The sequence below is a fragment of the Spea bombifrons genome, chromosome 1 (assembly GCF_027358695.1).
Source record: "Spea bombifrons isolate aSpeBom1 chromosome 1, aSpeBom1.2.pri, whole genome shotgun sequence".
NCBI lineage: Eukaryota > Metazoa > Chordata > Amphibia > Anura > Pelobatidae > Spea > Spea bombifrons.
In genome coordinates, this window is record NC_071087.1 from 125,014,999 (window position 1) to 125,030,945 (window position 15,947).

Sequence of the window (15,947 nt, forward strand, 5' to 3'; positions counted from 1 at the left end):
GTAGATTTCTGGGTTTTTTTTATTAAGCATTTTGTTAGTTTACATCAGATGAATCTAAAGTATTTGAGAAGAAGCCTTTCTTTCCTAAGATGAGAATACTGATAGATTTACAAAATTCAGACCCCGCTTACAAGAAAACCCGTTTCACGTCCTGCTTTGTTTTTTTTTAAAAGAGAAATTGTCACACAAAAACATCTTAAAGTACCAGAGCATGTTGCTGTGTTTGTTTTAAATCTTTTTCAGTTTCTGGCACATTTTTAAAACTTTCATTAACCGCCTTGTTTTGTTTTTTTCTTAACTCTTGATTATCGGTTTGACATTTGTCACCCTTTTTGCTCAGCGGATCTGGAGGTTTGCTGTTGCCCACCTTTACTAGAACCACTATCTCTGTTTTTCTAAGGACATTATTCTATTTGTGTTTTTCCCAAACAAAGCATCAACTCTGGAATTTGCTTTGTGTGGATATGGGGATGATGTGACTAATTATCCTGTAGATGTCTGTTTGACATACTTTAAGAGAGCCTCACTGCAAAGTGGTAGTTTGGGGTTAAATGTTCATGTTCTCCCGCTACCTTCTTTGATTTAACCCTTTCCTTAACACCACTCCTCTGACTTGTGCACAGCAAGGTCTTTCAGTCTCCCTTGACATGTGGACCTTGCAGCTGTTGAAATCTGTTTCTTGTAAACCTAATAATTATTATTGAAATGTTTCATTTCTTATATATAAATGAACTGTAATGTAAGTGTGTTAGTCCACCCCTTGTGCCTTTTACGGTATCACGTATGGTAATAAAGACTTGGGGGACATAACATTCAGCCACGTACTATGCGTGATGTGCACGTTATTTGATCCAGGGATAGGCAAAGTGTCCGTACAAAGATTGGGAAGGTCCATAGAACAGAATTAAATTGTCCACCACAGACCCCAGTAAATGTCCATCATGAGAAACGTTGGTGCCTAGCCCTGATTTTACGTCATCACTACTGGTGCAGCAGCCGTCTAATGCTTTCTTCTGGCTTGTTGTATCTCTCCAATAGCGGCACAACCATGCCAAACGTGTTCTATTCGTGTGGCTTTCTGGGCCTACTTTGCACCTGTTCATTGGCATTAATGTTCTTTTAAAACCACAGGTTATTATTGACCTGTCTGGTAATAGGAATACACATTGGACACGGAGTATTACTGCACCATACACTGTCGATATAAGTATTTTTGCCCACGCTGCCTTTAAAAAAAAAAAATTGACACACACAAGTCCTAACGGGTCTATTAAGTTTGCAAGGCTAAGGTGCCTTGTTGCATTTATGTCACGGTTATATTCTGGAGTCCTGAAACTGTCTTTTGTTATAGTATGTCTGCATGTGCTATTGAACGCTTACCTCCATGATCAGTGACCATTCAGGATGCATACATCCCTTCCCGATTTCTTCTATTATTGCTTATTTGTTACATTTAAATGTTTCAGATCATCCAACTCATTTCTTTAAAGACAACACGAGTAAACACAAAATGCAGCAGTTTTAAAGATCATTAAAGGTAAAAAGTTATTTAAAAGTTATATCACCTCTAAACCTAATAACTGCTTGCGCCATCCTTAGAGTTAACAACTGTCATCAAACATTTGCTATCACTGTGGAGACGTTTTGGTTTTCTAGCATGAACTGCCTTTTTAAGGTCATGCCTCAGCATCTCAATCAGATTCAAGTCAGGACTTTGACCAGGCCGCTCCAAACGCTTCATTTTGTTTCCTTTGAGCCATTCAGAGGTGGACTTGAGCTTTAGGTGATGAACTGATGGCCGGATGTTATCCATCAGGATTTTCTGTTATAGAGCAGAGATCATGGCTCCATCAATTATGGCAAATTGCCCAGGCCCTAAAGCAGCCCCATCACACCAACACCTCCGTGTATGAAGTTCTTATTGTGGAATGGGGTGACAGGACTCATGTCTTCCAAAAAATCCACAGAGTATTATCCCAAAGGTATTTGGGGTCATTAAGATGTTTTTTTGTAAAATACACCTGTGGATGCCTTTTTTTTTTTTTTTTTTTAAATGCATAATCTTATTCTTATTGTGGAATTGGGAACACTGACATTAAGTGAGGCGTGTTAATCTCAGTTCTTTGGTGACCTCCATGTTTTATCCGTTTGTAGATAATTGCCCCCTCTTTTGGGTTAAAATGCAGAGCAGTCCCCATGATTCGGATCCTTGGTAAGCAATATAGCTATGAAAACATATGCAGCAAACTTGGGGTGCTTTGCCGTAGTGTCAGGCTGAGAAATGTATGGCGATATAATAGTGTGACAGAATCCCCAATATTTAAGCTTTAGGTTTTTGGGGATTTTTTTTGGAATGGTCACTGGGCATGCACTGAATTCTGGTTTTGTTTTGCGTACTTTTTTTCTGTACTTAACATTAAAATAAGTTTGATGATCTGAAACAAATATACAGAAATAGAAGAAAGGGGCAAATACTTTTTCACAGGGGAGTTCAATGGAAAAGTGGGGATCTGAGTTTTTGGGTCGTAATTTTCCGTGAATTCCTGGAATTCATTATTAGTCTGTTTCTTGGAAAATAAAAAAATAAGGATGGGAAATAAAAGCAACAAGTACTAACGGACAGTACAATGAATCAGCAATTTGGAATCTAACATACAGATCGTGTAAAGGGTGCTACTGAAGAAAGCAGTGATTTGTATGTGTTTTACTTGAAGCTCTGGTGATGGTTTTCGGGCTACTGCATGATAAATGACATGCTGTGTACATATGACGTCTGTTGCATGCAGTGCCTAGTACCGCCGGTAGGTGGCCCACATCCTCCATGCTGTTCCGGCCTCGTCCTCTAGAGGGCGCTGTGTGATCACGGACCGCGGTGTCCCCTCCACCCCTCCCCAGTCTCAGTGAGGGAATGTGATGCGGACTCGTTGTCATCGCGGTGGGCCAGGCTTCCTATTCATACCGAAGCTGTCAAACCAGTCCTCCTGAACCGGGCAAACCGCGCTTTCTATCCCCCCAAAACACGGGACGGGTGGCCTCGTCTGTTACCGACATTACCCGTGCCATGCGAGCCTTTTCCGGGAGGCGTAAACGTGCTATGTACGAGGCCGGGTCTGCCTAGCTGGTGCTGCGGGGATGGGGTGCACGGATCTCCCGGGGGACTCTGCACCGTGTGCCCACTGACGGTTGTGCACGGAGTAGGCCTTCGTGTGCCTGGCAGAAGACCGCTAATCCGAGGTAGGTGGCATCTTAGTCCCGCACACCGTGCACGTAGGCTGCAGGTCCCTATTGTCCTCGGGGCTCCCTCCCCCTGTATATGTCTAATGCGCTCGCGGCAGCCGCGGTGAGGCTCCTGTGTGTGTAGCGGGGACTCCCGCACGATGAATGGGCATCACCGGCATAATACATCAGCGGCATCGCGATCGCCACCCCCTTTGCAGCATCTTCTCCACCGTGCATTTGGGGCAGCCTGTCGCCTATGGGGCAGCCCCTGGGCCGATCTGCCAGGATCTCCTGCCCACCTGATGCATGATGGAGTGTGCTGGGGTATGATGGAGTATGCTGGGGTATGATGGAGTATGCTGGGGGTATGATGGAGTATGATGGAGTATGCTGGGGGTATGATGGAGTATGGTGCCCATGTATCGGATGCTTTGGTAAATAGATGCTCGTCTTCTCGCTCACCTGGCAGATATTTCACGCGATTCGTAAACATGCCGGCTATTAGTGCTTAATACAGCGATGACAGGCAGGCTTTCACTGTGTCATTCAATGACACTTTCGCTTTTTCTTTCCATAAAGCTTCCATGTTTTGTTCTGTGTCACAGGGGTAGAGGGTTCCATATGTGTCAGTATATCAGCTATAGGGTACATAATCCTGGATGTTCTCTTCATACCTGCTTTAAAAGCCCTAGACCCTTTATGGGAGCTTTTTTTAAATTCTGACATTAATCACAATATATATATATATATATATGAAACCAAAGAAAAAATGGGCACTCACGGGTCTTTGCAGTAAAGTGCATTAAGCACAATTTTATTTCAACCAGCACCGGCTGTGCTGGTTGAAATAAAATTGTGCTTAATGCACTTTACTGCAAAGACCCGTGAGTGCCCATTTTTTCTTTGGTTTCATATATCTGGCTATTTTTGGAGCACCTGGGCAAATAAAAGCCTGTGTATATTAATAAATTCTCTGAGTGTGCAGCCGCTCCCTTTGGTTTGTATATATATATATATATATATAAAACGTATATTATTTTAAGACAGTATACGTCCATCGTCAGAAATCCCTCTCACCCCTTCTCGGGCCCCCTGTCTATATTCTTTGATACTCCGATTGAAAAATGTTTGTAGAATTTACAAGCCATGTAGACAGACTGATGAGCCATCCAAAAATTGCAAGAGTAAAGCTTTATAGAATATACTCAAAATCCTAGGCGCCAGCGGTATGTTTAGGATCCCCGGCTTGGGCACCTGGGACTTATCAAGTCCTCCCTCAAAGTGTAGGGAGTGAGAGTAAAACTGTATGTATGTATATGTGTATGTGTGTATATATAGAGAACTGTTTAGATTGCGGGCCTGCTGATCTATGCAGAATATGCCATTGTGGTTATTTGGCATTTCAGCTGAATGATGGAATTATGACGGGGTTATGTGTTACATTGTGCAGGGCGACCTTCTACATGTCCGGTAAACGGCGCGTCTGTATAGAGAGCTGCAGCTCCCGGACTAGTCTAAACACAGCCATTTACAGCCAGTGTTCTCCTTGATTTATGCCTTTCATAATAGCGCGTCGTCCTAAACTAGCCCTCTAATCTCCAGGAACCTGACACCAGTCCACGGTGGCCACTAGCCAAACCATCAGCTGATCTGTGTAAATATTTTCTAGTGTGAAAACATGTGCAAGATTTACTTGAGACAGCCCGTCATAGACACTTGGAGTCTGTTGGATCTGTCTTAGGATACAAGGTTGATAAACAGCTTGTTGTATTACTTTTGCATGGAATGTTTGTTACTCTGTGTACGGAAAGGGTGGTAGATGAGTGGAGCAGCCACCCAGCGCAAGTGGTAGAGGTTATCACAGTAAAGGGAATTCATGAGGTAGATATAAGGCTATTCTCAATTTAAGGCAACATCAAGGGCTGATTGAGGTCTGAGTCATTACAGCAGGGAAAAATGGGCCGACTAGATGGAGCGAATGCTTTTTATCTGCCATCAAATCCTCTGACAAACTCTTTGGAGAGCCGTAAAAGTTCCAGGAGCGCGCAGCTTATGGCTGAATAATGTATGCATTGTGTTTGTGCCTCTGATATTTTGTGACTGTAAATGTCTTGACCTTTTTTGTATTGTATTAGAATGTATATTAATGTACCCCAATAGCCATCATTTGCCTTCACAGTGTTTACACCAAGTGTAACTCGTTGTGGAATTGGGTCTGCATTACAGAACCCGGTCCAAAGTACCCAGCGGGGGGTTCGGTTAATTCAACTTTAATCGCTGTTCTAGTCCCAGAGGATTAAGCTGCTTTTTCTTTCCAGTGAACGCTGAAAGGGTTAAAACTATGTATGTGTATATGTATGTATGTATGTATATATATGTGTATTATTATTTATTTGTTTTTTTCAGTGTGCTAACAATCCTCATAGCAGAAGCCCGGAAAATATGGCAGAGGGGGGGTTCTTATTTTTTTCAATCTTTTTGCAGACAGGTAGTAGAGGCGCTGGTAGTGAATTGTATGTCGGGTAAGACTGTCTTGCGTCTGCCGGTGGTGAGCAGATGTTAAGATGGCAGAGCGAGCAGGCCGCGGATCTCTTCTTCCCCGCACGCTGCCTCCGACAATGAAACTGCCAGCTGTCGCTATGATAATGACTGGCATATTGTCATTGTCTCCGGACTGTTGGCAAACAGAGGCTGTCAGCTTGTCCCTTTTATTAATACATATATGTATCTTCAATAGCTTCAGACATGTATTTTAAGATAAGGAGAAAGGATGTATGTCCTTCAGGAGCAATTATTTTGTTGACCAGTCATACCTGGCTCAGTGCTGAGCCAGACCACAATACTCAGTTCTTGGGCTGCGGGCCTAAAGGATGTACCTAAAATTATTTGAATATTCAAATGAAAACCGTTTGCATTGGACGGTCTAGATAAAAAGGTTTCTCTTGAGAGATAGAAAAATCTAAAATACTTGTATTTGCTTTTCTTTTCTGGAGTTACATGTCCTGTTTGCTGTGTTTGCGACGGGTCAGACTGCTCTCTGGCAGCAGAAGGGTTACTTTGAGCAGAATGTTATGTAAAAACCATCACGGTGCTTTCGAGTGAGAAAAATAGCGAGATTCGGTTCTCTAGATTTTTCTGGCTTTATCTGGATTTTACCATCTCTCTCGCTCTCCACAAAATTGCGAAATGTAGGAGAAAAAAAGATGGGTTGCTCAATAATATATGTCTGCTTGTCATTCCGTAAACGACCTTTCTTTGAGTTTCTTAAGTTCATATATTTATTTAAGACAGTGTCTTAGTGTCTGGATTACAAATAGCCCATAGGAGATCTAGTCTCGCGTTGGATGCCTTGTAGGTGAGATATCAACCGCTGGAGTCTCTGTATGCTACAGCTGGCTGGCTGGGCATAATAGGAGCTGTGATCTGGAGCAGCTGGCATGCTAATGAGTACCAGTGATACCTGTGAGAAACCTGTTAAAAAGCCGGCTCATCCGGATGTCCGCCACCTGGAGAGCCCAGCTCTTGGGGTCTTTAGTACAGAGTAAGCCCCGTTCTAGATATTGCAGTTGGAGCAGCAGGGAGTGGAACACAAATGATTTAATCCATTGTTTTGATTTTGTGTAGGGATATAAAGAGTTCCTGCACTCTTTGGCATCCCTGCTTGGAAGAAACAGTGTTGCCAAAGATGATGTAATAAAACCCCTATTCTACACACATGCATATAGATAAAAGAACCCCCCACACACACCCGTTCATGGTATGGTCCACCCTTTAGCTTTTCAGCATCAAAGGGCATTGTTCATCTTTTTTTAAAGGATTTCCATTTCTTCAAAACCAGGTATTATCTGATTGTATTATTCTGCATGTTTCACACTGTTTGTTTGGGCTTCATGAAATGGAGAAATCCAAACGCTATCGGTTGCTACACTCGTTTGTCGTTAATCTGTCATCATCGTCATTTCCTGTAAAATCCATTTTGTATGTATTTGTTGAAAAAGTATTTGAAAAATCAAGGCTTCTTCTTGCGTAGCGCTTAGTTGACTGTCCCATTTTTGTTTCTTTGTAATCTCACATATTCTCTGCGGCTCCAGAACATACAGCTCCACATGTGCTATGCAGCACGACACAGATGTTGTTGAACAAAGCACTCATCAGGCGACCAAAGAGTTAATAAACATTGCAAAGTGACATATTGTCAGACCTTTTATACTTTGCCTGATCTATTACATGGTTTCCCTAATAAACCCTGGAAGATGTCCCATCCGAGGGATTTTGCAATTATTCTGGATAGCGTTGACTCGGCCAAGACTGTTCTGGCAAAGATTTCTCTCTGTAAGATTAGCAAATATATCAGGGCAATTTGGCTGCTTTCTGCGTACACTGGCAGCCATTGGGATTCCTGTTGTGAAACGGGGATCATCCAATGAAAGCCGCTAGGAGGAAATCTGGAATTCTGGAACCCCTTTAATCTTATGAATCACATCTGTTATGGAGATGTATACATAAAGGGACAGTGTAATGACACCGGCCGCTTCACGGGAGAAGAGTGCATATTAAAGCAGACTTACTGATTACTTTAGCATGCGTTCATCCCAAACCACAAAAGACGAAAGCACCTGAAACAGACGCTGCCTTCTCCACTGCGTTCCGACCGTTCTTGTCGCTTACTGGCTGCTTGTCGTAACAAATCAATGGGAAGACTTTTCACGCATGCACACTGGGGTCTATCTCCCGTGCAGCATTTGTAAGGGGGACGCAATGAAGCTCACTGGGCCTGGATCAGGTGCGCTGGCTGCTGGGGGTTTAAGGCACGCGTCCAGGTGGATGTAAAGCAAGGCCATATAGCGCCCATCTCCAAAGAAGGTTTGAGGTCTTTAAGTAGGTTGGGCAGGCTAATCTTTTTCTATTAAACTATAAAACATTTGCCCAGGTTTGCCTCCCACTGGGGTGAGCGGTGAATGGAGTAAGAACACATTTCCAGTTACTCCAATGCATTTTTGATTATAAGGAGTTTCTGATAGCAGGCTTGGCTCAAAAGGATGTCTCATTTTGTAGTCTTTTATGTAGGCAAAAAATTAACCCTTCATTTATCTAAAGGCTTTCACATTACTCTACTACTTAATATGTTTGTTACTAGAGTAAAAAAAACCCCATAATATTCCTAAACTCGTGACATGTGGCTTTTGTGATCAGGTACTTATTTCATTTGTCAAGAACATCCTCCCTATACATAATCAAGTATGATTGTATCATCTTACCGGGAATGGGGAACATAAGGGATAATGGTCAGCATATACCTGTTTACCAAACCCAACAATCTCTCTTATACTTTACTGTAAAAAAGCATGTATTTATAATAAAAAAAAGTTAAAAAACATTTGTACAACATGCCTCCCAAGTGTCCTTGTAAAGGTGGGACAGTCCTTCTTTCAGACCAAAATCCGCTGTTATCTCTTCTATAGGTTTTTGAAGTATTACTGTATCGGTGTTCTATAGTCACACCGATGTATGTTTAAACAGCAAGGAATGTGTTTATAAATTTGTGTAAATAAAATATATTACCTTAATTACATAAATATCTGTAAATAGGTCACGGAGGTCCTCCTTTTTTCGCATATTATAGCATCATCAAGAAAAAGAATACATATGCGGTACTATACACAAAAGGCAGTACTGCCTCCTGAGACTCAACATACGTGTTAAAGTGGTAGCATCGACAGATGCGTTTTTGTGTAGTCACCAAATCATACAAAAAGAAAAGAACATGAGTTACCACATTCCAAAGAAGGATCAACTGTATCTCCAAGAACATAACAAAAAGTGAATGTGAAGTATAAAGTTAAAATAGACAAAAAATTCACAGTAAATAAACAAACATGCCTTCATATCATAATAAAAGTGAAGCCTTGGTGGGCCTCCGGGAGTTTGTTGGGATATGAGAAAGAACCACCCATACCACGTCCCTTTCTCTCCAGGCCTTCTCCTTCAATCCCTTCCATTGTGTTACCCCATCCTTATCCTCCTCCTTGTTGGCCCCTAAATACCACCTTAAGACTGATATATCCACCTGGACCAAACACTCTCAAAGAGATTGTATCTGTTTCACAAGACATCTCTTCATATAGGCTATTAGTGTTCAGCACCACTCTCACCTGTTTCATTGATGGGGGATGGGTCCTTTCACCCTCTAGCTATGCAGGTAAGAGCTGCTAGAGTTTTGTGTGTTATTAGCTTTCTGACATTTGAAGGAATGTCTGGGGAGGGACATCCCATCCCCAAAACCACCACCTGTTCCCCTCCCAGCCCCATGATAACAATATGGTATAACCCGATCCGCAGCTCCTTGTGCCTGCCACAGCCCCACCATATGTGCAGCAATGTGCCCATGGCACCACATCCCCTCCAGCATCTGTCTGACGCTGTGCCTGGGAACATTTTGGCTAGTCTTGCTGGCACCAGGCACCAACGATATAATACTTTGTGCAGCAATTCCGTATGGTTCTTACAGCCCTGCTGAGCTGCAAGAGTGACTTCATTCTTCCTTTGTGAAGGTCTTCCCTATCTCTGCTTCCCATGCCTCCATACAATTTGTTCTACACTCCATTAAAGAATACAGCAGCAGCAACAGGTAGCAGATTGAGATTCCACCCTCTGAATGCAGAACCCTTAGGCAAAGGCTGGTAATCTGATCCCCTCCTGAGATATAATCTGCAGAAATTTGCAGTAGCACCTGAATGTAATGTGTTATTTGAATACACTTCTAGTAGTCTACCTGTGGAAGGTTACACTTGTGTTGCAGATCTTCCAACTTTTTCAAGGAACCTCTGTCAAAAAATGTTGCAATCTCCCAATTTGCCTTCCAAGCCAATTCCAAATCCAGAATCGAAAAAGGATGGCTCGGTTATTGGTGAGGCGTTCTTCTACATCTGTCCTGCACCTCCAAGAGTGTAGTCGAGGTAGGCAACAAGTCTGGTAAATAAGGTATATGGTGCCGGGGCACCAATAGTATCTGAGGGATAGTGTTTGGGTGCATGATGAGCATCCCTTTGTGGCATGTAACATAATGGCTTGTGCCAGTATAGGTGCTAAATTATACTTTGGGTATCTCCAGACCCCTCAGTTTACCTGGAACCTGTAGGTACTTGAATGGAACTCTAGGTCACTTGAAGTGCCAAATGAATTTCTTAAAAAGGGATTCAATCTCCTGCGGGTTTTCATAAAATTACCGATATAAATATGCATCATGTAGAGTAATCTGAGCAACGCATTCATTTTAACTACCGTGATACTAACCAACCATGATCTATCGTATGCTCACCACCTCCAGATCCAGATTGAGAGGGACCTTCCCACCAATTTCATCTGAAGAATCAGAGGTAATCAGAGTATCAGTAAGTTGCAAAGTCACATGAAAATTCTTGTTAAAGCCCCATCCCCTGCTCATACCTTTTTTATTGCACTCCCATAGCTCACCCCCGATGTCCTCAGGCCTTGTAGCTAACCTGACCAGCCCAGACTTGCTTTAGCTGTGAAAGGTGGGTAGTAAAAATTCACATCCAAATTCACAAGTAATAAATCACATCCATATTTTATTGTTAATATTGTACCTTTTACAGTCGGCCAGATCTCACCCTTTTGTGGTCTTCTGATGGCACCCAGGCTGCCTGCGATCCATGGGCTATATTAATCTTATTTATGTTTTTGATTCTGATCCACGGCCATTGAAAGAATTTTACCTAAACTCAGACAGCCATAACCTATACCAAGAGACAACAAAAAAACATGTATCATAAAATATAAACCATTATTTTCACTACTTCTCCTCAGTTCTCCTAACGTTAAAAGAAAGCTTTCTCTTTATTTTCAAAAAAAAACTTCTTTACTTTTGTCTGTAATGAAACCGTTATTGTTTAATGCCACTTCTGATTATCTGCTGGTTAATACAGTGGCTAGTTCCATAAAGTTTTATGTCTGATTTGATAAGAGAGCTGGGATCATTCACACTTATCTCGGTGTAATTGCTCCAGCTTACTCCTGTGCAGACAGTTAGTTGTGTTAATATGCACACTAAGCCTGGATGATCCGATTTGGGGCACACAAACTATTGGACTTGTTTACCATGTCTGTTGTGTCGGTAAAAAAATTCTGCTGGCACAACATGGTCCCAGCTACAGCACGTCTTCCGTGCATGGAAGGAACACAGAGAGAACTGGAATATGCGGCGTTGTGGGTGAAGTGAATGAGATGCATATTAGAGGGTGTTAGATGGGGGTCTAGTTGGGTAGAGAGTCATGGTTTATAATAGAAGCCTTTAAATAGGAGGGACTCGCTTAGTTGTAGATGCCCCTGAAACTTGCTAATATTTGCTATAAAACAGTTGGAGACGGTATCCATGTTCGCAAAGTGGATATTTTCAAATATTTAATCCGCAGTAATACAGGACACACAAATCCAAACGAATTATTTTTTCATATAGCACCATCATATTCTGTAGCACCGTGTGAATGAAAAATGAATGAATACATATCCGGTGTGCCTTATAGGCGTTGAGAGCTTTTTACAACGTGAAAGATCACACCTTGGTCCACAAGGACCGAGGAGACTCTTGTTTTGGAAAGCTGGACCGTAAGAATGAAAATCTGTACGTGGATGGGTGATAGCTTTGTGATGGCAGATAAGCAGGCGATGCCTAAAATCTGCTTGTGTTTTCTGTCATTTCCGAGTGCATCTCCGCTGCACCGTTTATAAAATGCCCATTAGTTCTATATCCTGTATCTCAGGAAGGATATTCTATATCATGTTTCCTGCGTGGACAGTCATTGCCGTTGTCCTGCTTAAACTAGAGCTGGATTCCTAATACCGTAACCCACTGGGTGCCTGAGCAGCTGAGAAATGTTTTTTTTTTCACACAGAACCATTAAACAGAAATAGACCGGAAAACGTTTTTGCTTCTCTCAGCAACTGGTAAGAAAATCCGATCTGTCCATTTCTTTGTTTTAGAAATGTGTTCCAAAAATGCATAAATCCAATCCAATCATTATATGTAGGTGCTAAGTAGATACACTATTTAAATTATCATATTTTATCATAAGTATTGCAGAAAAAAAAACATGGTAGTGGAACAGTGAAATCATTCAGAAACATGTGAAAAATGAGGGACTTGGTTTTAGTATAAATTATTATTATTATATTATTATATCTCATGAATTGGTTCCATTTGTGTTATTAGAGTGTCGTCGCCCGAAGTCCTATGACCAAGCTGTGCTTGTTAAGGTAGCCGTCTACGAGGCTGCTAACTGATTGTTATACGTCCTGAGTCGGTAGAGGGAAGTATGTTTTTGGAATTCGCGTGTTTATCCCATTTTAATGTACAGCCAGTGGGATGGAAATGTGTATGAATGTGTGACGGGCTTGTCTGGCATCATAGAAACATTGTCCTTGTTGCTTGAGTTACCAAAATGTTTTATTGTTTTAGTGAGCGGACGTAGCTTGTTTAAGTGCGTGTCTGTCAGTGCTCTGTGATATGTAGGTAAGCTAGGAATTCGCCGGGCTGTACTCTGTTTCAGACTGGCCCTTTAGACGGCAACAGATTGTACCGAGAACTCTGCATGGTGGTAGCTGGGAAGCTACTTGTTGAGTATGCATAGTGAAGAGGATCAGCCATTTTACTTAAACTTAGATATGGATGTCCATGGGTCAGTTGTAGCCATCAACCACCATTATGACTGAAAATCTTGACCTTTTCAGCATCCGTGAAGCAGTGTCATACTAACAGCATTCTAGCGAGGAATGGCGCATGCTTGGGCTTGGGTGGGCATTCTCCCCAACTTGCTGAGTTTAGGATTGGCGTACTGCCCCAGTCACCATTATTTAACCTTTATTGTATTAGCCCCCTAACTGCAGTCACGAGGACAGTGGTGCAAATCCCTTTGGTAGAAGGTTGAACTATGTACAACACGGTTGAGGTGTTATTTTTAACTGGCAGTATCCGTAGGTCAGGTACTGCAATAGCTAGATTCCTATTCCCACGTGTGAGCCTTCATTCCGGGAGAGATGCAAAAGTCATGTACCGAGTATTGGTGTCTGGCTATATATATCTTCCTAGTCAGGGAGCTTGAGGGGAAGAAAGCATCTATCTTGTATATGTTATGAGGTCATCGGTCCCATCAGGTTTACTATCATACTGCAGAATCATCCACGAGGCCTCTGCTAGAAATCATTTTCTGCTCTTTCTAACCTGCTGTTCTTTCTGCGTATCGAGAAAGTGTGCCTAATAATAGCAAGTTTCCTTTTTTTTATGTTTTTCATATATGTTTTTTATTAATAAGAACGCAAAACTTACATAGAAAAAAAAAATAGAAAATAGATTAAAAAAACCTGCCAGATGGCTCAGAGTTTCAGCGTTTGCACAGATCTAAATGGAATGAGAAGTCGGCTCAGTGAAATCAGTTTGTGGGCTGCCTCAACAGATGTTCATTCAAATAGGGGTCAAAGAAAAAAATCTTTATTTCTGTTACCAGGTAGGAAAGTTAGCGTGGCGCTGCTAAACAGTTCGTAATCCAGAAAACGCAGCGTAGAGGAAAATACATTTAGATATGGAAGTATGGAATGACATAATCCTATGTCGGACTCCAATCCATCTGGTTGTGAAGCCTGAAGATGCTTTAGTTTTAATACCGTATGATGATTTGGGATTGAACGCCCATGAGTCAAGTAGCCACAGCTCCCTAATAAGTAATCTGCGGTGCATTGGTTTTTGTGTAGCTTTATATTGAAATTTTCTTTCCAAGCTCTTATATTATCCACATGTTTTGCCTACCCTGTCTATGATGCGTATCCACAGAGTCCCTCCAGGTTATAAAACAAGAGTTATCAATAACTTTGGTGGCTTTTCAGTAATTTTCATTGATCTCTCCAGTGTATTTTTTGGCAATGCAGAGGAGCCAAAAATCTCAGTATAGCTCGGGTGGGGCAGTTAAGAAAAAGACCATACACAGCAATTTGCTTATTATGCCTTTGCCCCCCTTAAATGTGTCTTCAGGGTCCTTCTCTTTAGAAGATAAGTAGTTTGGGAAAAAACTATGGTATAAATGGGACATCTCGCATCTCCCCAACTGGCTCATTGAGTAGGGCAACATTTCCCCAGTAATGCCCCACCAGACCTGCTGTTCTAGGCCAGAATACGCAGCTGTGGGTCTTCATGCCTAGACTTAGAGGGTCTCTGCTGCAGCCTGCGATTCTTACGTACGTCTCCATTCTCCCGTTTTCTCCTCTCATCACATGACATTTTGTACCCAGCGGCTGCCATGAGATGAGTGAAAACCCCCAGTGTAATCTGTTTGTATCGTCTCTCCAACAGGATGAGCTATGATTCAGAAGTGAAGCAGCTCTTATGTCTGTGATTCCCTTACCTATCGACGGCTTCAAATGACTAGGAATCCATCAGGTAAATTCTCATTAAACCCCCCATCTCTTTAACTGTTGTGTAAGTAGGTTACTGTTCTATTCTGGAAAGGGAAAACCAGTACAGGACGATGATGGTTTCCTGTTTCCTCTGTGGCATATACTCTATCTCACCCTTGCAGCTGGACATGTACTTTAACCAGATTACATCTATTTTGTGTGCTATTTCCAGATATCTCTCTGTTGCTGCCCGGAGAGCCTGTTATTTGTCATTCACGCTCCGTTTATTTCCAGAGAATTTCACAATAATTATATTTAATCAAATTCCCCTTGTGTTGAAAGCTATTTTGGATTGTAATGCCACCATAAACAAGGATGCACCATTGCTCGGTTATGTTTGTACTCGACGTGGAAAGCTTTGATCCTGGGGCGAGATCCGATCGTTGTAGGACGATACGCGTTGTAGCCGTGTTCGCGTTAGGACCCAGACAGACAAATCCAGGAGCCATTTTGATCTGTATCGTCATGGAGGTCAATGCAAAATGGCACGAAAGGGTAGGAGCCATATTTCAAATTTCCAGAGCCATGGCTACCTTATCTACAATATACATTATATAAGTAGTCTCACGCTGAACCACCGTTGATTTTGGCAAGGCTTCAGGGCCGGACTGACAATGCCAGCAAGGTTTTCATGCTGGCATAGTGTGCGGCCGGGTATATCCAGAGTTGGGCGCAGGCCGCCGTACCCGTATTTGGAATTGCCAGGTGCACCAGATTGCCAGTCCGGGTGTGATTAGCTGTACATATTTGGTTCCTGTGACCTACGTATCTCTCTCTCTCTCTCTCTCTCTCTCTCGTCTTCTTGAATATATATGTGTTCTTTGTGTTTGCTTTGTTCTTGACTGGCTGTGTTTATGGTGCCTACAAGATTTTGTGCTTATAAATGACCACATATATCCCCTCACTGTGTCACAGTGCAGATTAGGGCCCAGCAATAAAGTGGCCTAAATGATTAACACCAAACATGCTCGATGTGTGCTATTCATTGCTCTCCAACACATGATCACCAAAAGCATGAACCCAGAAAGTATCCGGACAAGGCACATATGCAGTGTAATGTTCCAGTTATGTTTAGATATATGTGGCACTGCAAGTAAAATGCACAAAAAGTTGCCCAGAGTCCCAGATCACAGCAGCCCGTGGGTCAGTTGCCCTCTTAGCATCTCGAAAGCCCGGACTGGCATCATTCCTTACAATGTATAGGATTTTTTGAAACCCATCACTATCATGTATTTTCTCTCTGTGGATCATCACACTATAGTCCC

At 42.2% G+C, this 15,947-nt stretch overlaps 1 protein-coding gene and 1 long non-coding RNA gene across 2 annotated transcripts in view; both read left to right on the forward strand.

Moving 5' to 3' along the window:
- The first annotated feature begins 41 nt into the window (after positions 1-41).
- On the forward strand, positions 42-210 carry LOC128502601 (uncharacterized). The gene is made up of 2 exons (XR_008355154.1): positions 42-141; positions 174-210. It is a non-coding gene; the product is annotated as an uncharacterized LOC128502601 (long non-coding RNA).
- Positions 211-2,939: 2,729 nt separating this feature from the next.
- The window catches only part of PITPNM2 (phosphatidylinositol transfer protein membrane associated 2), a 110,170-nt gene continuing 97,162 nt past the window's right edge, over positions 2,940-15,947 (forward strand). The window contains exons 1-2 of the mRNA XM_053472432.1: positions 2,940-3,234; positions 14,579-14,665. The gene's annotated coding sequence lies outside the window, so the exon portion shown is untranslated. The remainder of the gene's footprint in view (positions 3,235-14,578; positions 14,666-15,947) is intronic.